Source organism: Microcebus murinus, chromosome 7, assembly GCF_040939455.1.
Source record: "Microcebus murinus isolate Inina chromosome 7, M.murinus_Inina_mat1.0, whole genome shotgun sequence".
NCBI lineage: Eukaryota > Metazoa > Chordata > Mammalia > Primates > Cheirogaleidae > Microcebus > Microcebus murinus.
In genome coordinates this window covers 107,113,237-107,140,541 of record NC_134110.1, presented here as the reverse complement: position 1 = coordinate 107,140,541, position 27,305 = coordinate 107,113,237, and the positions used below count along the sequence as shown (strand labels likewise).

The following is a 27,305-nucleotide window of genomic DNA, read 5'->3' as shown; positions in this document are numbered from 1 at the left end:
TATTTTTGTCCCTTGTTTTGTCTTTTTTTTTTTTTTTTTTGAGAAGCTAATGAAACACAGCACACAAAAGACCCATGCAGTACCTGGCCTTTTGGGGCACTCTGTGCAACAGTTCTGGAAGGGCCAGCCCTCCAGGAGGTGGGTGGAGGATCAGCCGAGGGCCTGAGGCTGGAGACTCCTAGGCTGAGCTGGAACTTGAAACCAAGTCTGTCTGACTCTGAGTGTTAACACCAACAGGGCACAAGGCAATCTGCCTTTTAAATGTAGCAGCCAAGTTATTTCACATTCTGTGCTCAGTAGAACAGTGCCCACTTAGAACCACTGGTCACAGCATAAAGACACTCATTCTCAGTCATCAGGTCTAATGGAACTCACACTAGTACAGGAAATAGAAAAAAATACAGGTAATATTTTCATTTGAGGCATAAACAGTTGTCTCTCAGCTTCACTTGTAAAGAACCTAGCTGCTAGCCCAGCATAGTGGTTCATACCTGTAATCCTAACACTCTGGGAGGCCAAGGCAGGAGGATTACTTGAGGTCTGGAGTTCAATACCAGCTGAGCAAGAGTGAGAGCCTGTTTCTGCAAAAATTAGAAAAATTATCCAGGTATGATGATGCACAGCTGTAGTCCCAGCTACTTGGGAGGCTGAGGGAGGAGGATCGCTTGAGCCCAGGAGTTGGAGGTTGCTTTGAGCTATGATGAAACCATTGCACTCTACCCAGGGCAACAGAGTGAGACACTGTCTCAGGAAAAAAAAAAAAAAGAAAAACCTAGCTGTCAAAATAGGTGTCTATAATCCGGAGTTAGGCAAATTAATACTACTAGCTTATTATTTCTCGATGTCTCAGAAAGTCATCTGAGACTCCGATGACAAAGAAATGTAATGGAAGTGTCTCAGTGTCACCTCTGGCTTTGTTGGCTATGTGAGTGGCAAGGAAAGGACTCCAGTGCTTCCCTTAGGAAGGGTCAAGGGCAGACCCACAGGGCAGAGAAAGGAAGCAGATATTCCTTTCTGTTGTTGCTTTGCCTCAAGCCCCTGCCACCTGATGTGTGCAGGACACTGCAGAAAGATTTTTTTTAACACTTTCATACTCCACTTTTAATAATGGGTGGAACAACTTTACAGAAGCTTTTAATACCAAAACCAAAAGTATCACAAGAAAAAAACCCTACAGACTAATATTATTTGTGACCATAAACAGACTGCCCTTAACAAAGTACTATCTATCTAGCAATATATAAAAGGGCCAAGTGGAATTTATCCCAGAATTCAAGGATGGTTTAGCATCTGAAAATCAATTAATATAATACATTATATGAATAAAATAAAAGACAAAATATACACGATCATCTCAATAGGAGAAAAAAGCATTTGATAAACTATTTAATCCTTTCATGATTAAAAAGCACTTAGTGAAGTAGAAGTGGAAGTAAACTTTCTGAAGCTAACAAGATTATCAAAAAAGGCATTCGGATTGGAAAAGAAGATTTGTTTTTCCTTTTTTTATTTTTTTTGTTTTTATTTTTATTTTTTTCAACATATTATGGGGGTACAAATATTAAAGTTACATATTTTTGTTTTTCCTTTTTAAGACTAGACATGAAAATTTTAAAAGCACATATAATGATATAAAAAAGTAGATGTTAAACATGAAATAAGGCAAGAAAAGTAAAAAAGGAAGGGAAAAGAATCACTTCTAGTCAGGAATAACTGTGTAGAACTACATTCATATGTGTAAGAGTAAAGTGTTAGCACTCAGAGCAAACCCGGAGGAGAGCGTAGCCGTGCTGTTGGGTCTGCCCAGCTCTACCTCAGACGTGTGGACGAATCCCACAGCCCTGCCTGGGCAGTGGTGGGAGTCCCACACATGACTCTTGAAGGGACGTGATGGAGAAGGTCCTGAGCCATCATGTCCTGGGTGAAAGTCTCCATTAGTATTTCAGATGTTTAAACTTGCTCTGCTAGCAATTCCAAGTTGTGATGGAAAGGTGCTGACTAGAAAGGTGCTCTCTTTGAATCTCATAGTTTCTTGTATTTTGTTGGTGGGGATATTTATGATAGAAACAATAGTAATTTTTTTTTATTTTGGAATATTATGGGGGTACAAATTTTAAGGTTTCAAAAAATGCCCTTTCCCCCCTTCCCCCACAAGTCTGAGTTTCCAGTGTGACCAACACTCAGACGGTGCACATCTCACTCATTATATATATATATATATATATATACCCGCCCCCCTCCTCCCTCCCCCTTGCCCAATACCTATTACTGTAGTACCTATGTGTCCACTTAGGTGCTACTCAGTTAATACCAGTTTGCTGGAGAATATATCTGGTGCTTGTTTTTCCATTCTTGGGAGACTTCACTTAGTAGTATGGGTTCCAGCTCTATCCAGGAAAATATAAGATGTGCTGTATCACCGTTGTTTCTTAGAGCTGAATAGTACTCCATGGTATACATATACCACATTTTATTAATCCACTCTTGGATTGATGGGCACTTGGGCTGTTTCTACAGCCTTGCCATTATGAATTGTGCTGCTATAAACATTCAAGTGCAGGTGTCTTTTTTGTAGAGTGTCATTGGATCTTTTGGGTAGATGCCCAGTAATGGGATTGCTGGATCAAATGGTAGATCCACTTGTATCGCTTTAAGGTATCTCCATATTGCTTTCCACAGAGGTTGAACTAGTTTGCAGTCCCACCAGCAGTGTAGGAGTGTTCCTCTCTCTCTGCATTCATGCCAGCATTTACTGTTTGGGAACTTTTTGATAAAGGCCATTCTCACTGGAGTTAAGTGATATCTCATTGTGGTTTTGATTTGCATTTCCCTGATGATTAGAGATGTTGAGCATTTTTTCATATGTTTGTTGGCCATTCTTCTGTCTTCTTTAGAAAAGTTTCTGTTCAAGTCCTTTGCCCACTTTTTAATAGGGTTATTTGATTTTTTCTTGCTGATTTCTGTGAGTTCTAAGTATATTCTAGTTATCAGCCCCTTATCGGATGCGTAAGATGCAAAAATTTTCTCCCATTCTGTAGGTTGTCTGTTTACTTTCATGGGTGTTTCTTTGGTTGTGCAGAAGCTTTTTAGTTTGATCATGTCCCATTTATTTATTTTTGTTGCTGCTGTGATTGTCTTTGGGGTCTTCTTCATAAATTCTTTGCCTAGGCCGATGTCTAGGAGAGTGTTTCCAACATTTTCCTCTAGAATTCTACTAGTTTCATACCTTAGGTTTAAGTCTGTTATCCAGCGTGAGTTGATTTTTGGGAGAGGTGAAAGGTGTGGGTCCTGCCTTCTACAAGTGGCTATCCAGTTTTCCCAGCACCATTTATTGAATAAGGATTCTTTTCCCCAGCGTATGTTTTTGTCTGCTTTGTCAAAGATTAGATGGCTATATGAGGATGGTTTTATATCAGGATTCTCACATCTGTTCCACTGGTCAATATTCCTATTTTTGTGCCAATACCATATTGATTTAATTACTACAGCTTTGTAGTATAGTTTGATATCTGGCATATTAATGCCTCCCATTTTGTTTTTGTTGCCTAGAATTGCTTTTAATATTCAGGGTCTTCTTTGGTTCCATATGAAGCGTAAAATTTTTTTTTCTATATCTGTGAAGAATGCTGATGGGATTTTAATAGGTATTGCATTGAATCTGTAGATCAGTTTGGGTAGTATAGACATTTTAATGATGTTGAGTCGGCCGATCCACGAGCATGGTATGGATTTCCATCTGTTTACATCCTCTGCTATTTCCTTCCTCAGTGTTTCATAGTTCTCCCTGTAGAGGTCTTTTACTTCCTTGGTTAAGTATATTCCTAGGTACTTTAATTTCTTTGTTGCTGTTGTGAAGGGAATTGAGCCTTTGATTTGGTTCTCAATTTGATTGTTGTTGGCGTATATGAATGCCTCTGATTTCTGTGTATTGATTTTGTATCCTGAGACTTTACTAAATTCATTTATCAGTTCCAGGAGTTTCTTGGTTGAATCTTTGGGGTTTTCTAAATATAATATCATGTCATCAGAATCTCTTCTGCCCCTGTTTGGATACCTTTAATTCCACTTTCCTGTCTGATTGCTGTAGCCAGGACTTCCAGCACTATGATGAATAGAAGTGGAGACAGTGGGCAGCCTTATCTGGTTCCAGTTCTAAGTGGGAATACTTTCAATTTTTCTCCATTCAGTATGATGTTGGCTATGGGTCTGTCATATATGGCTTGTATCATTTTTAGGTATGTCCCTTCTATTCCTATTTTATTAAGTGTTTGTAGTTTAGTTCTGATTTCATCTTGTTGATTTCACTTCTTCTTCTGTGTTTGGGATTGGTCTGTTCTTCTTTTTCCAGCTCTCTGAGTGATTTCATTAGATTGTCTATTTGTGATCTTTTTGACTTTTGGTTATAGGCATTTATGGAGATAAACTTTCCTCTCAGAACTACTTTAGCTGTGTCCCAGAGGATTTGATAACTTGTCTCTCCATTGTCATTATCTTCATAGAATTTTTTTATTTCCATCTTGATTTCTTCATTTATGAAGTAATCATTTAGTGGGAGGTTGTTTAATTTCCACGTTTTTGCATAGGAATGTGAATCTAACAGAGATTGATTAGGGTTGATTTCTACTTTTATTCCACTGTGATCTGAGAAGATACATGGTATGATTTCTATTTTTTTAAATTTCTTGAGGCTTACTTTGTGTCCTAGGATATGGTCAATCTTAGAGAATGTCCCGTGAGCTGATGAGAAGAACGTATATTTAGTGGATTTTGGGTAAAATGTCCTATAAATGTCAGTCAGACCCAGTTGTTCTAGAGTTTTGTTTAAGTTCATTATTTCTTTATTAATTTTCTGTTTGGAGGATCTGTCCTGTGCTGTCAGTGGGGTGTTGAAATCTGCGGTGATTATGGAGTTGCTGTTAATCAATTTGCTTAGATCCAGTAAGGTTTGCTTTATGAAACTGGGTGCACCTAAGTTGAGTGCATATATATTTAAAATTGTTATCTCTTCTTGTTGAAGTGTGCCCTTCACCATTATATAGTGACCATCTTTGTCTTTCACTACTTTTGTTGGTTTAAAAACTAAATCATCTGAGATTAGAACTGCCACACCAGCCTTCTTTTGGCTTCCACGTGCTTGGAATACTGATCTCCACCCCTTTACTTTTAGTCTGTATGCATCCTTGCAGGTTAGATGTATTTCCTGAAGACAGCCTATACTTGGCCTGTATTTTCTTATCCATTCAGCTAGCCTGTGTCTCTTGAGTGGGGAGTTTAAGCCATTCACTTTTATTGAGAGAATTGATAAGTAAGGTAGATTACTGTTCATTCTCTTGGGTTGGATGTTGTTGTTTTGATTTCTCTCTTGAGCCATTGTAATATCTGACCTTTAATCTTTGGGTTTTGTTTGTTTTTATATTCGTGAGCTTTTATTATTGTGTTCCGTGCGTAACACTGTTTTGAGTACTTCTTATAGGGCTGGTCTTGGTGAATTCCCTGAGACTTTGCTTATGTGAGAATGTCTTAATTTCTCCTTCATATATAAAGCTTAGTTTTGCAGGGTACAAGATTCTAGGCTGGGCGTTATTTTGTTTCAAAAGAGTGAGAGTGGGGCCCCAGTCTTTCTTTGCTTGTATTGTTTCAGTTGAGAAATCTGGCGTTATTCGGATCAGTTTTCCTTTGTATGTACCTTGCTTCTTTCGCCTTTCAGCTTGTAAGAGGGTCTCTTTTGTTGATATTTTGGTCAGTCTGATGACTACATGGCGGGGTGTTTTCCTGTTTGCATTGTATCTCCCAGGAGTCCTTTTGGCCTTTTGTATTTCGAATTCTAGGTTACTGGTTAGATCTGGGAAGTTTTCCTCAATTATTTCTTCAAAAAGGTTATCCAACCCTTGGGTTTTTTCTTCCTCCTTCTCCGGAATCCAGTGGACCCGCAGGTTATTTTTCTTCCTATAATCCCACAATTCTTGTAAGCTTCGCTCATGTCTCTTATTTTTCTGCTCTAACTCTGTGATTAACTTATTTGGTTTGAATGAGTTGTCTTCAACCTCTGAGATTCTTTCTTCTGTTTAGTCTACCCTATTTTTGAGGCTTTCCACTGTGTTTTGAATTTCCCTGAATAAATTCTTCATTTCTGGGGTATCGGATTGATTCTTCTTCAAGATCTTGATCTCCTTAGTGAATCTTTGTTGCACTTCTTGTATCTTCTTTGTAGTTTCTTTGTGTTGGTTATCCATTTTTTCTTGCGTATCATTGAGCTTTCTTACAATCCAATCTTGGAATTCTTCTTCTGTCATTTTAGTGTTTGGGGTTTGTTCAGACTCTGTTTCTTGAGAGCTGGTGTATCTCCTAGGGGGAGTATTTTTGGTTTGATTTTTTGAATTGCACTGGGCCCTCCCCATCTGGATCAATTGCTCAACAATAGTAATTTTAGTTATTGTCCAACACAGAGACCACAAGGATATTTGGTAATGAACACTGTGATTGTGTTTAGTAACATTTTTAATGTCATATGTTGATTTGATGTTTTTTTCCTTTTAATTTATCTTTTTTAATTGAAATTTTTATTGAGGTAATTGTAGAGTCACATGTAGTTATAAGAAATAATACAGAGAGATCCCATATATCCTTTACTCAGTTTCTTCTAATGGTAATATTTTGCACATCAATAGTTTAATATCATAGCCAGTATACTTTAGTGCAATCTCATTCAGATTTCCAGTTTTACTTGTACTCCTGTGTGTTTAGTTCTGTGCAGTTTTATTACACATCTAGGTTCATGTATGCACCACTATAGTCAAGACACTGAACGGTTTCAATACCACACAAATCCCCACTGTTGTCCTCTTAGAGCTACACACACTTCCCTCCCTCTCCCCCTTCCTCCCCAAACAGGCCACTACCCCAAGCCCGCTAATGTTTTCTAATTTTCCCATTTCAAGAATGTTATGGAAGTGTTACATAAATATGCAATATGTCACCTTTGGGGATTGGCTTTTTTCACTCAGTGTCATTTCTTAGAGATTCATCCAGGTTGGTGCATGCCTCAATGGTCTGTTCCTTTTTATTGCTGAGCAGCAGGTGCTCCATGGTGAGGCTAGACCATGGTTTGTTTATCCATTCACCTGCTGAAGGACATCTGTGATGACTCCAGTTCTTGGTTATTATAATAAAGTTGCTGTAAATATTGTGTACAGGTTTTTATATGAACGTAAGTTTTCATTTCTCTGGATAAATACCCAAGAGTCATGCAACTACCATGACTAAACTAAAAGGTTTACTTTTCTAAGAAACTGCCAAACCATTTTCCAGAGTGGCTTTGCCATCATACAGTTCCAACAGAAGTGTACAAACAACCCGTTTTCTCCATGTCTATAACAGCATTTGATGTTTTTAGTAGTTTTTATTTAGCCATTCTGATTCATGTATATGTATTGATTTTAAAACTAAAAGTTTTAGGTTTTTAGTATCTTTTGCTTTTCCCACGTTGGAGCATATTTCATGAGGTACTTTAAAAAAATCATCTAAGTTTATCTTTCTATAGATGCCACTGGACTATAAGCTTCATCAATATAAGAGGTTTATTTCATTCAGGTTTGCATCCCTTGCTTAGAAAGCAGGGCCTGGGGCTAAGCAGACACTGAGTTGGTGTGGTGGGGAGGAGGGAGAGAGCTTCTCACTGACTGCATTCCTTGTCACCATCAGCTAATTCTATCAGGCATATTCAAAGTACATGGCAGCATTATGGCGTGGAAAAAGCATAGTGAACTTAGTAAGTTAAAAAATAACCTCCAGTGCTGTCTAGATGCTTAGCTCAACCCTTGATACCGCTTTAAAAACAATGAAAAAGAGAACTTTTGTACGTACAAAAGTGGGAGATGAAATGCTCGTCAACCGACTCACTGTATTCCTCCAAAGGAAAACCTCAACTCATTAGATACCCTGAAATTATAAGGATGTTCATTAAAGCCATTGTTTCTCTTCAAGCAACATGCCCTGGCCCAAGAGCCAGAGAACAGCCTGAGCCCCTGGCGCAGGCGTGGCTGCAGGGGAAGCCCCTGCCCTCCGTGTCCTGAGCAGGACAGCGAGCACCCACTGAGGGTGTGGCCACCCACCTGGCCCCACGCCTGTGCTACAGGGCCCGACTCCCGCCTGCAGGCAGTGTGGCTTACCTTCCACAGAGCCCCCATCAGCAAGACTGCTGCCTCTGCTTTCCGCGCGGCAGCCTGTCGCCCCACAGAAACAAATGGAGATAAACAGCTGGAGGAAATCCTTCATCCGGAAAGTGTCCAGTGAATCTCTCATGTATCTGGCTGTAAAGATTAACCCCCTGGCCCTAGTAAAGCATTCGTATGATCAAGTAACACTTTTCTTGAGAGTGAGGCCCTGGTTACCAGTTAAAGGAACTGTGGAAGAAAATATAACAAGCATCAAAAAACAAACTGCCTTAAGAAGAGTATATCTGGGCAAAGGCCACTCTGACCTCTGGGAGGGAGGAGGAAGCTGATGTGCTCACCTGTTCTCCAGTGGGTGAAGATGGGGCAGACATCCGTGTTGGCTTTCTGTACAGCCTTGGGCAAGACAACACGCCCATGAAGGTAACTGCGTCCCTATATGGAGAGAAATTTAGCTAGAATAGCTTTCTAGTAATTAGTGAATGCTATACAGGTATACCTCTTTTCATTGTGCTTCAATTTATTGTACTTTGCAGATATTGCACTTTTTAAAAATTGAAGGTTTGCAGCAGCCCTGCATAGAGCAAGTCTGTTAGCACCATTTTTACAACAACATGTGCTCACCTCATGTCTCCGTGTCCCATTTTGGTAATTCTCATAATATTTCAAATATTTTCGTTGTTACTATATCTATTATGGTAATCTGTGATCAGTGATCATTGCTGTTACCATTGTAATTGCTTTGGGGCACCACAAACCATGTGTGTATGGACAGTAAATTAAATCAATCACTGTTGTGTTCTGACTGCTCCACTGACCTGCCTCTCTTGCCCTCTCCTTGAGCCTCCCTATGCCCTAAGACCTAACTATATTGAAATTAGAACAATTAATAACCCTACAATGGCCTTTAAGCGTTTGAGTGAAAGGAAGAGTCACACATATCTCACTTTAAATCAGAAGCTATAAATGATTAAGCTCAATGAGGAAGGCATGTTGAAGGCTGAGACAGGCCGAAAGCTAGGCCTCATGGCACCAGTTACCCAAGTTGTGAATGCAGAGGTAAAGTTCTTGAAGGAAATTAAGAGTGCTACTCCAGTGAATGCAGGAATGATAAGAGAGTGAAATAACCTTATTAGCTGGTATGGATAAAGTTTTAGCAGTCTGGATAGAAGACCAAACCAGACACAACATTGCTTAAGCCAGAGCCTAATCCAGGGCTCAAGTGATCCTCCTGCCTCAGCCTCCCAAGTAGCTGGAACTACAAGCATGTGTCACCATCCCTGGCCTCAAATCTTATTATTTAAGAAATACATTCCATAAGGCTACAGCTGCCGTATATATTGATTCCTCTAATGGATCTGGGCAAAGTAAACTGAAAATCTTTTAGAAAGAATTAGCCATTCTAGATGTCATTAAGAGCATTTGTGATTCATGGGAGGAGGTCACACTATCATCATTAACATGAGTCTGGAAGAAGTAAAATTCCAGCCTTCATAAATGACTTTGAGGGATTCAATAATTCAGTGGAGAAAGTAAGTCCAGAAATAGCAAGAGAACTAGAATTAGAAGCAGAGCCTGAAGACATGACTGAATTGCTATAATCTCATGGTAAAACTTTAACAGATAAGAAAGTCCTTCTTATGGAAGAGCAAAGAAAGTGATTTCTTGAGATGGAAACTACTCCCGGTGAAGATGCTGTGAACATTGTTGAAATGAGAACAAAGGATTTAGAATATTACATAAACTTAGTTAATAAAACAGCAGCAGGATTTGAGAGGATTGACTATAATTTCCAAAGTTCTGTGGGTAGAATGCTATCAAACAACATTGCATGCTACAGAGAAGTCTTTTGTGAAATCAAGAGTCAGTCAATTCAGGCAACAAACTTCATTCTTCTTTAATTTTAAGAAGTTGCCACAGCCACTCCAGCCTTCGCCAACTACCTCCCCGATCAGTCAGCAGCGTCAGTGTCAAAGCAAGACCTTCCACCAGCAAAAAGATTATGACTGACTGGAGGTTCAGAAGATAGTTAGCATTTTTTAGCAATAAAATATTTACATATATATATATTTATTTTTAAATATTATGCGTATATAATAATTGTATATCTTTCTAGGGTACCTGTGACAGGCATACAATCTGTGAGTTAATCAAGTCAGGGTAATTGGGCTATCTATCATCTCAGGCATTTAACATTTCTTTGTGTTAGGAACAACCCAATTCCACTTTTAGTTATTTTAAAGTATACCCTAACTTATTGTTGTTTATAGTCACTTTGTTATGCTATCAAGCAATAAAGTATTTTTAATTAAGTTTAAGCTCCAAGAACAGTGTCAGCAGAAGCTTAGGGTATGGTGTTCGCATTTCTGGAACCCGCGGGCTCCGCCCTCAGTCTGTGCTGGCTGTTGTGAGCACAGAGTGCTGGTGGCTGGTCCTTAGCAGTGACTTCAGCTTACATCCAACCAAGCTTAGGCTCCACTCTGCCTCCCTAGCCATCCCTTTGACTTGCACACCTAGCAAGGAGGGTTAGGTAGGACAGCCAAGCACAACATAAATCCAGATAGAAGCCGGTGTTGGCCCTCTCCTCAACATGCTCAGTGCCCCCCCATCACCCAGCATGTTTCAGATGGAGCATTCTGTGATGATGGGGTGGTCCTGTTACCTTTTTTAGTGAGTATTCACTACGCACTAAAGAGTTATGACATGCCTCCTTCGTGTTCTGGGCTTAGGGATATAGAGCAATGAACAAAAGGAACGGGCCAGCTCTTGAGAAGTTTCCTTTCCAGTTGGGCAGATACAGGCGATAGAGTAAACAAGATAATTTTCAGTTGGTTTGTAGCTGTGTGACTTTGGGCAAATTGTCTAACTATGTGTCTTGCTTTTCTCATCTGTAAAATGGAGATAGGGTGGTATTTCCTTATGTGACTGATATATTAACGAGAGGGCATTCACAGAGTTCGTAGAACAGGGCCTGGCACATAGTAAACGTTACGTGCTCAAAACATTTGCAATTATTATCAGGAATAATACTGTGCCATGGTATGAAGTAACCTGGGTAGGAGTGTCACGGTCACCTTGGAACAAGTAGCAAAGGAAGCCTAGAAAGGAGACCTTTGGGTGAGTTCTGAAGGACAAAGTGGAGCCAGCCATGAGAAGCTCTGTGTGACACGCTTTCCAGGCACAGGGATCGACTGTTGCAAAGGAAGAAGTGGGTGTGGTGTGGTGTGCTACGGAGCGGGGGCAGGAGTGCACCTGGGGCTTAGGGAGCCCAGGAGCCGTGACAGAAGGTGGGCGCACAGAGGAGGCAGGTGCCAGGAGTTTACACTTTGTTCCAAGGTTAGTGAGAAGCTGTCAAGGTTTTTGGCAAGGGATGGATGTGATCCGACCTGTGCTTTGAAAAGATCACTCTGGGTGCCCCAGATCAATGGACTGTGGGAGTACAGGATGAGAACAGGTAACAAATTAGGCCATTTCAGGAATCCAGACAGGTCAGACTGGTGACCTGGGCCAGAGCGCTAATGGTGAAAAGGAGAAGGATTCGAGGCCTGTTTAAGAGATACAGTTCGTGGTACTTCCTCAAGATTGGATGTGGGATTACAGGAAGAGGGCTCAGGGACAACCGTGAGGCTGTCGTGTCGGTGGTGGTGAGTGGTGATGGGGAGGCCTGGCGGCGGGAGTCCAGAGGTCTGGCGATGGCCTTCCTGAGGTGGCCAACAGCTTAGCCATCTGGGAAAAAATTAAACTAGATCTATATACCTCTTATCATATACCAACATGAATTTTAAATGGATCAAAGATTTAAACATAAAAACTCAAAACCATAAAAGTTCTAGAAGAAATCATGAAAGAATTATCTTGAGTTGGAAGTTTATTCTGTGACTCAACATCCATAAGTTACAAAAGAAAATATTAATAAATTCTATTAAACCTTTATGATAAAGTCAAAAGTTGAAGGGCAAATTGGGAATGTGTATTTGTAATTCATATTACAAAGAGCCACTGTCGCTAATACATGAAGTGCTCATAGCACTTATTAATAATAAGGAAAAGACTGACAACCTCTGTATAAAAATAGGCAAAGTTCATAGAAAAAAGAAACATGTGAAAAGATGTTCAACATGTTGTAATAAAGAAATGCAAATTGAATAACACTATTATTTTTCACCTATCAATTTCGTAGAAATCCAGAATTTTAGTAACATTTGTTTAGTGATCCTGAGAGGGAACACACGCTCTGTTACTTTGGTGGAGGGAGTGTAAATTGTCGCAACCCCAGAGAGAGACCTCAGTGTGTATATGTACTAGTGTGTGTGTGTGTGTGTATGAATTTTAAACACATCAACTCTTTGACCCATCATTTCTACCTCTTGAAATTTATCTTGCAGATGTATTTATGTACATACGAAGTGCAAGGTTGTTCTTTGTTCCATTCTTTGTGATAGCTAGAAGTAGCAAATAGCCTAAAGGCTATCATCAGAGGATTCAGATTAAATCATGACACATGCATGTAGTAGAATACTATACAGCTGGAAGAAAAAACGGGTGAGCACTCTATGAACCAATATGGAAAAATGTATGTGATTAGTCAAATAGAAAAAGCCAAGGAATGGAGGGGGTGCCTGGAATAGGCTATATTCCTTGTATGTGTGTGAACTTTGGAAGGATCTGTGATTATCCAAGTAGCAGTAATTATCTGTGATGGGAGGGTGGGACCTGGAGAATGGACGGCAGGAGCCAGAGGGAGGGGAACTTTTCGCCATATACCTCTATACCTTTAAATTTTGAGTTATATATATTACTTATTCAGAAAAATTAAAAGACTTTATGCACAGTTATTGCTCTTGGATTTTTAATCCTTATAACTCTTTTGGAAAGCAGTAAATGACAGACAACAATAGAGATACTACTCTTTGACCCAATATCCCTGGAAATTGTATTCATATTCTTATAATACAATTATATTACATATATTATATTACATACGTTATATTATATATAATAGAATTATATTCTTATATTACAAACAAAAACTAAATACAAACACTATTCCTCTTCATGGTAGCAATGCCTTATAAGAATGGAAAAAATAGGAGCAAGAAGCAACCTAAATGTCCAACGTAGGAGAATTATTTAATTGATTTTGACATATAATATGTTATATTAAGCCACTGTGTAATATAATTAAGAAGACCATGCTAAAACATTTATTTATTCACAAATATATATTGTGTGCCTACTGTGTGTCAAGCATTGTTCTGAGTGTTAGAGATACAGGAATAAATAAGACCAAAAAAAGGACAAAATCCATACACCATTTTGGAACTTCCATTGTTTGGGGGAAAACTGGGAACAGAAAAATAGATACAATGTAAGAAAGTAATAATGGTTACAAATTCAAGTAAAGCAGGATAAGGAACAGGGAAGATGGAGGGGTTGCTATTTTAGAAGAATATTTTAGTAAGAATAATGAAAGCCAAGCTGAGAAAGTAATATTTGAATAAAAAATCCCAAAGGAGATGAGTGAGCAAGCCATGCAGGTACGTGGGCAGCATCCCAGCAGAGAGAGCATGCACGACAGGTTTCCAGCAGGAAAATGCTGGGAATGTTGCACAGCAGCAGGGAGGCCAGGATGTCTGCTCATCGTGCTGTAAATGAAGGTCAGAGAAGTAGGAAGGGCAGCATTGGAGTTCTGATCACAAGGAGGTCTGGAGAGTGAGGGGAAGGCCTTCGGATTTTATTCTGCCTGTGATACAAAGCCACCGGAGGAAGTGAATCTAAATGCCTGTGTGAGAAGGAAAAAGGCCCAAGGTCTCTATTAGGGCAAGCAGTGGATAAAGAGATGGTTTATACCTGGAGCTAGCCAAGGGTAGAGATGCAGCCCCCGCCAACGGCTGGCTGTGGAGGGTAGAGGGAAAGAAAGGTGTGGGCAGCGAAATGAATGTGGTGCCTTGAAACAAGACAGGAAATTCAGGAGGGAGAACGGAATTGGACAGAGCTGGGAAGATGATGTGTTTTGTTTTAAACATGTTGAATTTGAGAGAGCTGTGAGTCACAAATATAGAAAGGAAGAAAACTAAAATGAACTCAGTGGTGTTCCATCAGAATTAGAGGTAGTGTAAACTCGTTTTCAAGATGGATGGATGGATGGATGGATGGATGGATGGATGGATGGATGGATGGATGGATGGATGGATGGATGGGTGAATAGACAGAAGTCAATGTATGTTCGTGAGTGTACACAGTCCCCAGCTCTCAGAGGTCCTGGAGCAGTGATACATCAGAAGCAATGAGCACATTTAGTACTCAGACACTAGCTTCTGAATACCTGAAGGAAGCCAGGCTCCTTGGCAAAGTAGCTGATTCCAGGATGAGAGAAGATACAAGATGAGCCTTGAACACCTTGCGACGTCAGTAAGAACATTCTCAAAGAATGATGGGGGCATCAAAAAGAAAAAGGTCACAGGAACTAGCTAGAAAGAGGCTCCCACTAGCTAAATCTAAAACAGTTTGAGCATCAAAATCAATGATAGTTATGAATTATAACCCATTCAGTAAGAGTCTGTGAGTCCACATTGATACGAAAATAAGCAGGATTGATCATGGAAGTGGGAGTCTGCTAAGGGGTGTATAAACTCACCTGCCAAATCAACTAGCCCCAAAAATGAAAAGAAAATCTGAATGACTTGAAAATCTGATAAGGGATAGTACATAGTTTCACAGTGTCTCCCACATAGTATTTTTCAATTTCAAAAGGAACAAAGAAACTTACAGTTAAGAAGCCTGGCAGACATCGCTTCAGTCAAATAAAAAAAAAGTGAACATCATTAGTAATGGGACGAATTGAACTTATGTGCCAACTCTGGGATGTAATCAGGAGATAGGCACAGTGGTGCAACCTGTAGTCCAAATTACTCGGTAGGCTGAGGTGGGAAGTCACTTGAGCCCAGGAGTTGAAGACTACAGTGAGCCATGATCACGCTTCTGAATACCCATTGCTCTCCAATTTGGGCAGCATAGCGAGACCCCATCTCGAAAAGAAAAGAAAATATTAAAATCAAAATCAAAATAAGGGTGTATAGTCTACAAAATAACTGGCCTGTACCCTTCTAAAACGTCAGGGTCATTAAAGTCAAGGAAAGACTGAGGAACCATTCCAGACTGCAGGGGATCAAAGAGACATGACAACCACCTGCAACATGTGGGTCTGAACTGTCTCCGTTAGCTATAAAGGATGCTACTGTGCAGTGGGTGAAGCATGAGTGGGTGTGGGCATTAGGTAGAGGGAATTTCAGTGTTCATTTCTCCCCTTGATGACTATAGAGCAGTTATATGACAAAGTCCTTATTTGTAGGAAATATACACAAAAGTTTTGGGAATGAAGGTCCATCATGTAAGGAACTTACTCTCAAATAATTCAGGTAAAAAAAACATGCTTTGTACTATACTTAGAACTTTTTAGTAAATTTGAGATTGTTTAAAAAATTGCTTAATTATCACAAAAGTGAATAAGAGAAAAGTAGTAAGGCCCATGCTTTCTAGAAGGTTAGCAGGAAGGAGAGGGTAACAGGCTCCAGTGGAGAAGAGAGGCGCAGCATTCAGAGCTGGTGTGTGGAGAGGGAACAGGACAGATGATGGGCGCTGCAAAGCAAAGGCCTGGAGACAGGGCTGTGTTGGGCACCAGGCCAGGTGGGAAGACCAGGCTGGGTGGGAGCTGGGAGGAATGTCAGTGGAGTGTGGCAAGCTAGAAACAGAGCTAATTCGTACCTGGGGATGATCTTCCTTCTCTCTGAGAAATAGAATTGTCTCTTTTTTTTTGAGACAGAGTCTCGCTCTGTTGCCCAGGCTAGAGTGCGATGGTGTCAGCCTAGCTCATAGCAATCTCAACTCCTGGGCTAAAGCAATCCTCTTGCCTCAGCCTCCCGAGTAGCTGGGACTACAGGCATGCGCCACCATGCCCGGCTAATTTTTTCCATATGTTTTTAGTTGGCCAATTAATTTCTATTTTTAGTAGAGACGGGGATCTCACTCTTGCTCAGGCTGGTTTCAAACTCCTGACCTTGAGCAATCCTTCCGCCTCAGCCTCCCAGAGCACTAGGATTACAGGCATGAGCCACCGCGCCTGGCCTAGAATTATCTTCTGAATGTAGCCTCCTGTCTGCTCTCTTACAGATAGCAAAATGAATATGGGTTAGTCTTCGAACTTGAAATTACTTCATTGTAAAATATAGTACAACAATTTAATACTTCTCAGTGACATTGTTCCTAGAACAAGTTTTCTTAGGCTTTCTGAAGGATTTACAAAATTACCACTTTAATTTGAAAAATAAAAAATCCGTATATGTATGCATTTTGCCAAAGCAGTTTATTTTTTTATTGTGTAGAGTCCAAGCAGGTAGAACATGTATACATACTTCACAAACACAGATGATTTACAAGCCATTGCATTAGACAGGACTGGTTTCTAAGCCAGTTAGTCAGCTTAGAATGTGAAACCCTGATTCAGAAGCAAAACTTCTAAGAATGACTCAACAGTGTTCCATGTCGTGCCAACTGCCCATCACATGGTGCAGTTCACCCACGCCAGCCAGTGCTTGGGCTCTGGACTGGCTCCCGCGTTGGTGCAACAGAGCCTGAAGATTGTTCGAGTGACTGTGTTCTCAGTTCTCCCCAGACTGCCCGTAACTAGGCCCAGTGTAGACTGACTCCCCAGACTGCCCATAGCTAGTGAAGACACATGGGAAGGGCTTCAATCTGTTCCACGCAGCGGGGCCTTTGGGTTGTCAGGCTCCCTTCCCTCACACGCATTGCTGGGGGGCGTCTGCCATGACTCTCGCTTGGGCCCAGGAGCCATGTGGTGGTCCAGAGGGAGCCATGGGATGTGTAACTTACCTGTGGCACCACCAAAACACGTGCCCTATGACTGGAGCCTCGTTCCTTGCTCTACACACCGTTACAAGTCCTTGTCCCTGCAGATTCCAGGGATGAGTAGGCATGGGAAAGTGGAAATACTGAATGACCCCTCATATGGAATGGATGAGAGAAACAAGACCACAGCCTGCCCAGGCACATTTTGAGCAATAAACTTTCTCAGAGTACATCCCTCCTTCTCTCCCTCTTTTCCTTCATTATTCTTGTCCTAATTTAGCACTTCACTAAGATCTTCCCTTCCCACTTCTATACTTTGTAGCAATATATAGTTCTTACTTTGCAGAGTACCTGTGCAAAGCATTTTCATACCTGTTATTTTCCCCAAGGGCAAGAACTACGTCTTATACCTTCTTTCCCCATAAAGGCTGAATGCGTGCCTGCTGATGAGTTCAGCTTGGTCTAAGAAGCGTGTGTCGATCATCTGTGATGCACAAGCCTTTGAGCTGAGGGCTCCGCTACAGTCATAAGGAATAAGAAATATATCTGCCCTCAAGAAACTTCCAGGCTAAAAAGAGAGAGAAAAGATCTACTCAAGTTGTTATAATGCAGAGTAGAGTATGATAAGAACTAACATAAAGGCCAAAAATAAACCACTTTGCATACAAAGGAAAAGGAAGAATTGTTTATACCATGGAAACAAGAAAAATCTTCAGAAAAGATGTGGAATTTGAGTTTGTCTTTGAAAAATGAGTGTACTCCGATGAGTGGGCATGGAGGACTGTGGGTCTCCATTAGAGGAACAGATGGACAGGCAGGTTGGGTTTGGCACAATCAAGAGACATGCAGGGCTACTGGGGCGCCCACAGAGGCTCTTGACCAGGTGAGTGGTATGATTAACGGTGTCCCATGAGAAAGAGCACTGTAGCAGCAACCTGAAGGAGGGTTATAAGGAAGGGAAGAACGGAGGTTAGGAGCCCAGTGGGGAGGCACCTGCCTAATCCATGTAGATGGCAGCAGAGGCTACAAGTAGGACAAGACAGTGGCAGCAGGAGTAAGAAGGAATGAGGACATAAAAGGATAATGCAGAGGTAAAATGGACAGGCTATGGAAACCGAGTACCGCCAGGTTTTGAGACAGAGGGACTGGGAGGAATGGGACCAGTCTCTAAGAGGGAACTCTGCACAATGACAGTAAAGTAACAGAACTAGAGGAAATGAGATGCTGGCCAGTTTGCTTTGTATTCATTGGGCATAAATAAATCCAGTCGTGATTTTAGTCTGTGTATACCCTAGGACTGTGGTCCCCAACCCCCTGGCTGCAAACCAGTACCAGTTCGTGGCCTGTTAGGGAATGGGTCACAGAGCTCCGCTGCCACCTCCCCACCCCACCCCCATCCCGTGGAAAATTGTCTTCCATGAAATCTAGGGACAGGCTGCACAGCAGGAGGCAGTGCGGGCAAAGCTCCGTCTGTATTTACAGCCACTCCCCATCGCTCGCATCACCGCCGAGCTCCGCCTCCCCTGTCTGTGGAAAACTGTCTTCCATGAAACCAGTCCCTGGTGCCAAAAAGGCTGGGGACTGCTGGCCTACGGAACAGACATACTCGTGTAACTCTTTGCCAGTGATAGACTGAAACTCCGGTTAAATTCCCTCTAGAGGGTTCAGACTACATCTTTTGTCCTTAAAGACATACACTCAATATAAGACATTATTTTTTAGATGTCACTAGCATGATGTTTATGTTCTTAAAAATATATAATGCCTCACTGTCTTGGTCAATGGATTTTTGACAGAGGTGTCAGACAATTCAATGGGGAGAGAAGAGTGGTACTTTCTATCACTGTGGATTTGCCTGTTCTGGACATTTCACACAAATGGAATCATATAGTACATGGCCTTCTGTGCCTGGCTTCTCATCAGTTAGCACGTTTTTCTGGGTTCACTCATGTTACAGCAGGTACCAGTGTTTCATTCCTTTCTGTTGCTGAACAATATTCCATCACATGGATAGATCACATTTGTTTATGTGTCCACCAGCTGATAGAGATTGCGGTTATTTCTACTTTTTGCATTATGAATAATGCTGTGAACATCTGTGTACAAGTTATATGGACATACGATTTCAATTTTTGTGGGCATATACCTAGGAGTGGCTGGCCCTTGTGCTGGGACTGCTCCGTGTCCTGACTGCGGCGGAGCGCACAGTGCCACACGCAGGTGGCACGCCTGTATCGAAGTGAATGCACACGCATACCAGTAACATGAAGTAAACTTGGTGCGGTCTGAATAAGAGCAGTGGGTTTTATCAGTGTCAGTGTCCTGGTTGTGATATTGCACTATTGTTTACTAGTACATACGGTGCACTATTGGGGGAAACAGGGCAAAGTGTACTTGGGGTTACTCTGTAGTATTTCCTACAACTACATGTGACTCTACAATTATCTCAATAAAATTTCAGTTAATAAGCCATAAGAGGGAAGTATCTTTGAAAACTTGTTCTATAGGTAAACGTCTATCAACTTATAAAACATCTTATCTTCACAAGCAGTAACCAAAATTGAAGTTCAGGCTGGCACCAGCTGTGTCGGCAGTTTTTATTTGTGTCTTCCTTAAAGACCAGGCTTGCAGCAGAGGCTTTTGTTGTTGTTTTTGTTGTCTGGTTAATTTCAGCAATGCAGTATTTTCCTAAAATAAAGAGGATGTGCGAACATAGAAAAGGCCTATCTCAAGCTTTTTTTAGTTAAGTCACTTTTAGCAAAGTAAGATTGTTATTCCTTCCTGTTCACCAATATTAGAAAGTTTACATGTCACACTTTTTTTTCAGCAAAGAGAAAACATGATTTTTAAATGAATAAAAAACACATTTCTGTGCAGTATAAATCCTGCTGTTAACATCTCCTCATGTTAAAAAGATAAACAACAGGATTAACTGTTTACTTTGGGAGTGCCGAGCTGGTTGTTTTTGAGGAGAAGAACACAATGTCCTGCAGTCTCTGTTTCCAGTCATCCTCGGAGGCTGCTGCCCAGGGCAGGCTCCGCCCGCCAGGCCCTCTCCTCTTCTCGCACGCCCCTCCCTTGCCCTCGCACTTAATTTTCTCACTGCATCCTCCAGTTTCTTCTCCTCTTTCCTCAGGTTGAGGGTGAGAGATAAGAGATTATAAAGTGGAGAAAAGGTCCTTGTTGATCTTTAGAGGCTGCGTAAGTTGACAGTGACCCAGAATGAAACAGCCGGGCCTGACTCCGATTCCAGGAATTCTTGGTGGACTGCTAAGAACTGCTCCCGTAGCTCAGTAAACATCCCACGCGGCCACTTCATCTCGCCGCCAGCACACAGGCCTGCGCAGACACGCGTCTGCTGTGTCTCTCCGTCCTTCGCTGCTGTAGCTGTGAAACTGAGCCAGTGAATGAAAGAAAGGGAAAATAGTTCTGAAAAGTGGAGGGAGCATTTAAAACCTCAAAGAGAAATTAAATTATACTCCCTGTGACTCCCTACACATCACCAGCTTTGTTTTCCTTATTCCTGGTGATTCGTCTGGTCGCTTTTATACAGATAAACAAGAAATGTATTTTTAGAATTTTTTAAATATTCTTTAATTGACATGATGTGACATTAAACTGGTGAGAGAAGAAGGAAAACATTCTTAAAGACAAATATTAAGTCCATAATGGACTTTTGTACTTCCAGCACGGTACAACTGTGACTGATCAATGCACCTCCATCTGTGTCGTCTTACGTTGCTGGGCACGCACTGCGGAAAGTGGCTGCCTGTGGCGCCAGTTTCAGTCGGGTCTTCCTACATGGTCCAGGCCTCACCCTAGTGGCTCAGAAATGCAGAGTCCTGCCGAATAGCTCGTGGTGGCCGAACCCGAGGGGCCTGTGCTGCAGTGCTCTTCCCCTGGAACTGCCTTTTCTCTGCCGCCTTGTTTTCCCAGCTGAGAGGGCTGCAGTGTGGCTGGCTGGGGGCCGGGCGGGGCGAGCTGGAGACCCTGGGTATTTAACGTTGTTTATTGCTTTACCCAGAATGGAGCTTTACCTTACAAAGCAAAACTGCAGTAGCTGAAGGGTGGGTCAGCATCATGAGCTTCGGTGTAAGGCAGTGCGCCCCCACGCTGCTCTCAAGGCCTTCCCTGAGCCCCTTCCCACAAGATGACCCCTTTTATGGAGGAGCAGACATGCTGTTTCAGGACTTAGGAGCACTGGCACCAGATGAGAGAAAACCATATTTTTTGGTCAATTAACCACATCTGTAACAATGTGAATTTGCCTGGTGGATGAGGCAAACTAAGATTTTCAAGCACAGAAGAGGTGTAGGCACTTACCTGGGTGTGAAGCAAATCAAGTTACCTGATTGCACAGGTGCAAGGGCCGAAGTCCTGGCACCCTCTCCCCTGCACCATGTGCTCGCAGTCCTGGAAATGGGCATTCTTTGGATGAGGATATATGTTTTAGGCATGGAAGGAGCATTGATCTTAAATAAGTGGAATTCACTTGCTAAATTGTTATCCCAAGAACTTCTGAATGGCGAGCTCTGTCTCATGAAATCAATGCAGTTCTGAGGCTCATATTCTAAGAGCTAATTTAGACTAAATTAGCTACTTCCTACTTGTGAGACATTTCTTCCTGTTCTAAGTACTTACCTAAGTTCATCACTCCTAAAGACAGCAGTGTCCCTCTCGGGCCAGGTGCAGGTAACCCACCAACCTTCAGTTCTGCCTGGGGCATGAAAGTCACCTACAGCCCCAGCCTTAGCTCTCCATCACTACGCGGAGAGCTGTGCGTTCCTGAATATGCACGTTTGCTTTGCCCACTGGGTATTCAGTGACAAGTGAGCAAAAGGATCTGCTCAACTTGCCTTTCAGAGGGGAAGCTCAATTTTATGAACATTAATTGATCACATACCTTTAACACGTCAAATCTCCTAACTGTGGCTCGGCCAGCCACTAGTTCACAGTATTCCAGAGCTTACCAAGGATAGAGCTGGTGTCTACTGGTTGTTGCAGGGCACTGCCACACACCATTAGAGCGTCTGCTCAGTGAGCTCAGGTGCTGTGCCTGATGTGCATCTGCGTAGCCTTTCTTAGACTAAAGCAATTGAAAAGGCCCTTGGAGAATAGCCCTTGTCTGTAAGAGCACTCTCAGCCCAGAGAGCTCACGGCTCGTCAGTGGGGCAGCAAGGCTGGTGCCCAGAGCCCACACCTGTGTTGCTTCTGCTCTTTTGAATCACATCCTCCACTGGGCAGTTAGGACATCCAAGTTCTGTGTTGAACAGCTCAGTCCTTGCCTACATCCTGACTCAAGTCACTTGACCAGCCTTCAGATTTCGTAGCCTCTCTGTTCTCTGAAATGAGACCCTCTTGGGCTGCGTGTTCCTGCAGCTGCTCTCTGTTCTCCACCGCAGGCCAGAGTAGGCTCTCTCCGCCCTCATCCCTTACCCACGACCATGCTTCCTGTCTCTACCTTGAAAAGTTTCTCTTGCACATTCTCTCGTGCTGACAGAGGTGCGAGGCACAAGGGGCAAGGAGGATGGCAGCGTGTGAGGGCCAGGATCAGGGGTGGCAGGGAAGGTGCAGGCACAAACTGACAAACTCACACCTCAAGGGGCAGCCACTGAGGGCCCCATGGTGTTGACCCAATGCTGCCAGAGTTGCTGGTTTCTCAAGATAACAGGAAAATGTTAAGTTCTTCCAGTTCTAATTTTAGTTACTAATTTTTTAAAAATTTAAAAATTTAACACCAAAAAGTGTAAAGAAAAAAAAAAACGTATCAGTGGGCTTGTCCTGTGAACACCAGTTTGCAGTTTCACTCCTTCCTACCAAGCGTTCATCATTGTTTGAGACAACAGACTCCCTCCCGGGGTCTGAGGTGACTCTCTGTAAAAGTTCTTTATTCTGGCCATCCTCCACCCTGCGGTCAGAGTTAACATTCCTAAAAAATAAATTTTATCAGGACATTCCTTGATCTTAGGCCTGTGAGTGGCGCCCCCAGTTCACATGTTGATGGCAGGAGGCAGGTGTGCTGGCCCACACACCTGGCCATCATCACCTCAGTCCTTAGGTCAGCTTCCTTACACAGTCCCCACAGCCTCTACACAGCCTCCAGATGGGGCCTTTCCACCCCACCCCATCCAGCCCTTTTGCCTCCCCACCTCATTACTCCCTTTTCAAATGCCTATCAAAATTTTAATTTTTTTATAAATATATCTTTGACTTTATGAATAATGCATTGGAGTCTCCAAATATTAAATAGTCTTTCCCTTTATCCCTGCTTTCTCCTGTTGCTGTGGTCTGAATGTGTTCCCCCTCCCCCAAATTAATATGTCGAAATTCTCACCTACCACGTAGGGCCTTTGGGTGGTGATTAATTCATGAGAGCAGAGCCCTGATGAATATCATTAGTGCCCTTAATAAAAGTGCCCTGAGAGAGTTCCCTTGACTCTTCCACCGTGTAAGGTTGCAGCAAAAATACAGCTGTCTATGAGGAAGTGGGCCCTCGCCAGATACCCAATCTGCCAGTGCCTTGATCTAGGACTTCCCAGCCTCCAGAACTATGAGGAAAGAAAATTTCTGTTGTTTATGATCCATTCAATCTGTGGTATTTTTATTATAGCAGCTCAAATGGACTAAGACATCTTTCTTCTTGTTCTCTCTTATCTTCCAGACTTCTTTCAATTTCACAAACATGGAAAAATCCTTTCTCATCCTAGGGTTTCATACTTGCTATGCTCTCTGTTGTCAGTGTTCTTCTCTCAACTTTTGGCATGGCTGGCTTCTCCTTCTTCAGGCTCAGCCTAAAGATGACTTCCTTTCAGAAGCCTTCACTGACCATCCTGGCTAGACCATCCCAGCACACAGCCCAGTGTTGTCTTTCACAACACTCTTTATTTCCTTCCTGGCACTCATATGATTTGTGGCTGCATATTTGCTTGTGTGCTAGGTCTCTCTTGCCAAAAAGGTACAGAGGGAAGAACTCTGCCCACTGCTCGGACCTAGCACCTCACAGAAGTCCTGGCCAAGAGGCAGTCCTGCTGTATTTAGCACAGGTCATTAATTTACTAGATACCTCAAGAGGCCAAGGCACTGTTTTGGAGCACAATGGCAACCCCTAAGTGTTTCTGTTGTTGAGGTTATTGTGACACTTGTTTCTTGGCTCTACAGCCCTTCATGCTTCACTGCATCTGCTGCACTTCCATTGTCTGGCTTGGTAATTTTGTACTTGGCTCATTTATTATGTTAAAGAAAATAAAGATGTCTCTTAGGATAAAAAGAACAACTCACATTTAAGTCTACAAATTCAGAATGGATAGTTTCCAAATACTCTGAACTTATAAGTAAGGGCTAAAGTCCCATTGTGTTTGTTCACAGGACACACACCAAGCATCCAGAGGAGCTTTATTTCCAGTGGAAGTGAATCAAAAAAACAAATAGAAGGCCAGCTTTCAGAATGGGGACACAGTGGATTCTGTACTCAACAAACAAACATTTAAGTAGAAAAAATTGCAAAAAGCAATAATTTAAAGTCTATGGAAATTTTCCTAAGGGTATACAGCAAATGCAGAAACATTTCATGAATTGAATCAAGAAAATCTACTAAACCTCAATAAGAACAGCAAATCTGTGGCCTCTGAACCACGACCCACTCTCCCACCATCCAAATTCATCTTGTAGAGACTAACCTGGGGCTCTCCTCCAGCGGGTGCTATCAAGAATGGCCCCCTCTATCCCCCAGCCCCCAATCTAGGGTACATTTCACCCTAGCAGCACTAGCCACCAGCACCTCTCCTCATCCACCAAGATTACTGACCTGATGGTCCCACTCAGCTTGCCCTAGGTTAGCGGCTCCAGGCTGGAGAAGCCAGCCCAGAAGACCAGCCCCACCCCCATGGCACCCACTCTAGAGCAGGGGTGTCACTCCAGGAGGGGGCTACTCTCCCCTGTCCCAGATGCTATGAAGTGCTCAGAGCTTTTGCCCGGGAGGGAGGCAAATTGTAAGGAAGAAGAGCCCAGCAGTGCTGAAGGGGCTGACTTTATTTGGAACAGACCAGGAGAATTCCGTGCCCAGGAGTATTGTTGAAAATAATGGGGATCTATGGGGAGAGCTACTTGGAGAGTACTTATAGCCCCATGATACTGTAGCAGTAAGTTTAACAGAGAGAATCAGAGAGAAGCGACAGCCAAGAAGAGCCCTCCTGGGATCACAGTCAAACCATGGGGTTATGAAGACTGTGCACAAGTGCTGTTCTGTACCCACTCAGGAGCAATCAGAACAGCCTGCAGGGAAGACTTGAGAGAAATCAAGTGACAAAGGGCAAAGACTTCATTGTCTCTGCGGCTTCTGCGCCACCTCTACCCACACTGGACAAGGCATAGCTGCTCTGACCTAGGAACAACCCCGAGGAAGCCAGGATTTAAAATAAAATCTCTGCTTCTGTGCTTAGATTGAAAAAAAAAAAAAAATCTCACATATCCCTGGCAGTCTGGCATGCCCTAGGCCATTCCCTCATAGGAATAATTGGAGAAGGAAAATCTGAGCCCTGCCTGAAATAGGGGAGAGGGCAAAAAACTATACTCCTTGAACTGTAATAGCTGCCTCCAAGCCACACACATCCAATGGTAAAGAGTCAGTATCTAACTGGCTAAGGGGGCTTAAGCACAACCTTTCACCAGTAAGTGGCTTATGCTGACCTAGGGGCAATCTATGGATAACAATGTGAAGAGATAAAAACAAGACAAAATCTGAGCAGGAAGATTAGAGGCTGCACCATGCAGGGGAAATAAACTTTACAGACTTAGTTCAGACAAGTCACCAAACAAGTGAATAAACTACCATGCAAACAACATTATCAACCTCCAGGGTAAGAGAGGACTTAGTTCATAGTTGCTACAATATATTATCAGAAATTCCCAGTGGTCAACAAAAAATTATAAGACAGACATGCAAAGAAACAGGAAAATGTGATCCATACACAGGGGGAAAAAGGCATGGTATAGAAACTGCTTTTAGAGAGGCCCAGATATTAGACTTAGCAGCCATTATAAATAAGTTCAAAGAACTAACATAAACCAGGTCTAAAGAATTAAAAGACAGTATGACGCCAATGTCTAAAAAATAGAGTGTGTCAATAAAAAGATACAAACTATAAAAAAGAACAAATGAAAATTCTGGTGTTGAACAGGATAATAACCAAGATGAAAAGTTCACTAGAGGAGCTTAATAGTAGATTCGAGATGGAAGAAGAAAGAATTTGTGAAGTTGAATTTAGAATTTAGGGTAATCAAGATTATGTAATCTGAAATCAAGAGAGGAAAAAAGAATGAAGAAAATGAAAATGAAACAGAACCTCATAGAAACGTGGGACACAATTAAATGCACTAACATATGTGTGATGGGAGTATCAGAAAGAGAGAGGATGGTGCAGAAAAAATATTTGAAGAACTAATAGATGAAAACTTCTCAAATTTGATGAAAAACTTTACACATCTAAGAAGCTCAGTGAACTCCAAGAGGGATAAATTTAAAGAGATCCACACCCAGGCACCTCTTAGTCAAAATGTTGACTACTCTTATGGAGTTTAACACTTGAACTCTGATGGAGGTTTAGCTTCAGAAATAAGGCAGTAATTCCCCACTTTTGTAAACTTAAAGAGATACTTATGTCAAATATGCTATGTATTCATTTCATTTAATTTTTAGAGTTTATTATTTAATATTGTATGGTGTTGGGCAATATGATAAAGCTTTCTGATCTTCAGTCTTCTATGTGCTAATAAGGATAATTATAACCTAGCTCTTAAGGGCCTTTTGAGGATGAGACAATGCAAATAGAACAGTGTCTGGCATTCACTGACCACTATCAATATGATGAATCTCTAACCCACATACACTGAAAAAATTAATGTTATTTTAAGCATTTAATTTGTACAGTAACTTGTTATGTAGCAATATGTAACTAATGCAACAACTGAACAATAAAGCAGACCAAAAAAATTAGTAAAGATACAGAAGATTTGAAAAAGAAAAAAGAAAAAAAATTAGCCAGTCATGGTGGTGCACACCTCTAGTCCCAGCTGCTCGTAGTCCCAGCTGCTCGGGAGACTGATGCAAGAGGATCGCTTGAGCACAGGTGTTTCAGGCTGCAGAGAGCTATGATCACACTTCAGCCTCGGTGACAGAACAAGATCCTGCCTATAAAAAAAAATTATTTTACATTTTCCTTATCCAGGCTTAAAAAAAAATATATATATATATATATATATATATATATATAT

The 27,305-nt window shown here is 41.8% G+C and overlaps 1 protein-coding gene across 7 annotated transcripts in view; it reads left to right on the top strand.

Annotated features, from left to right (window-relative positions):
* Window positions 1–27,305, top strand: part of SPIDR (scaffold protein involved in DNA repair) — a 484,225-nt gene that overhangs the window by 389,723 nt on the left and 67,197 nt on the right. The window lies entirely within an intron of this gene.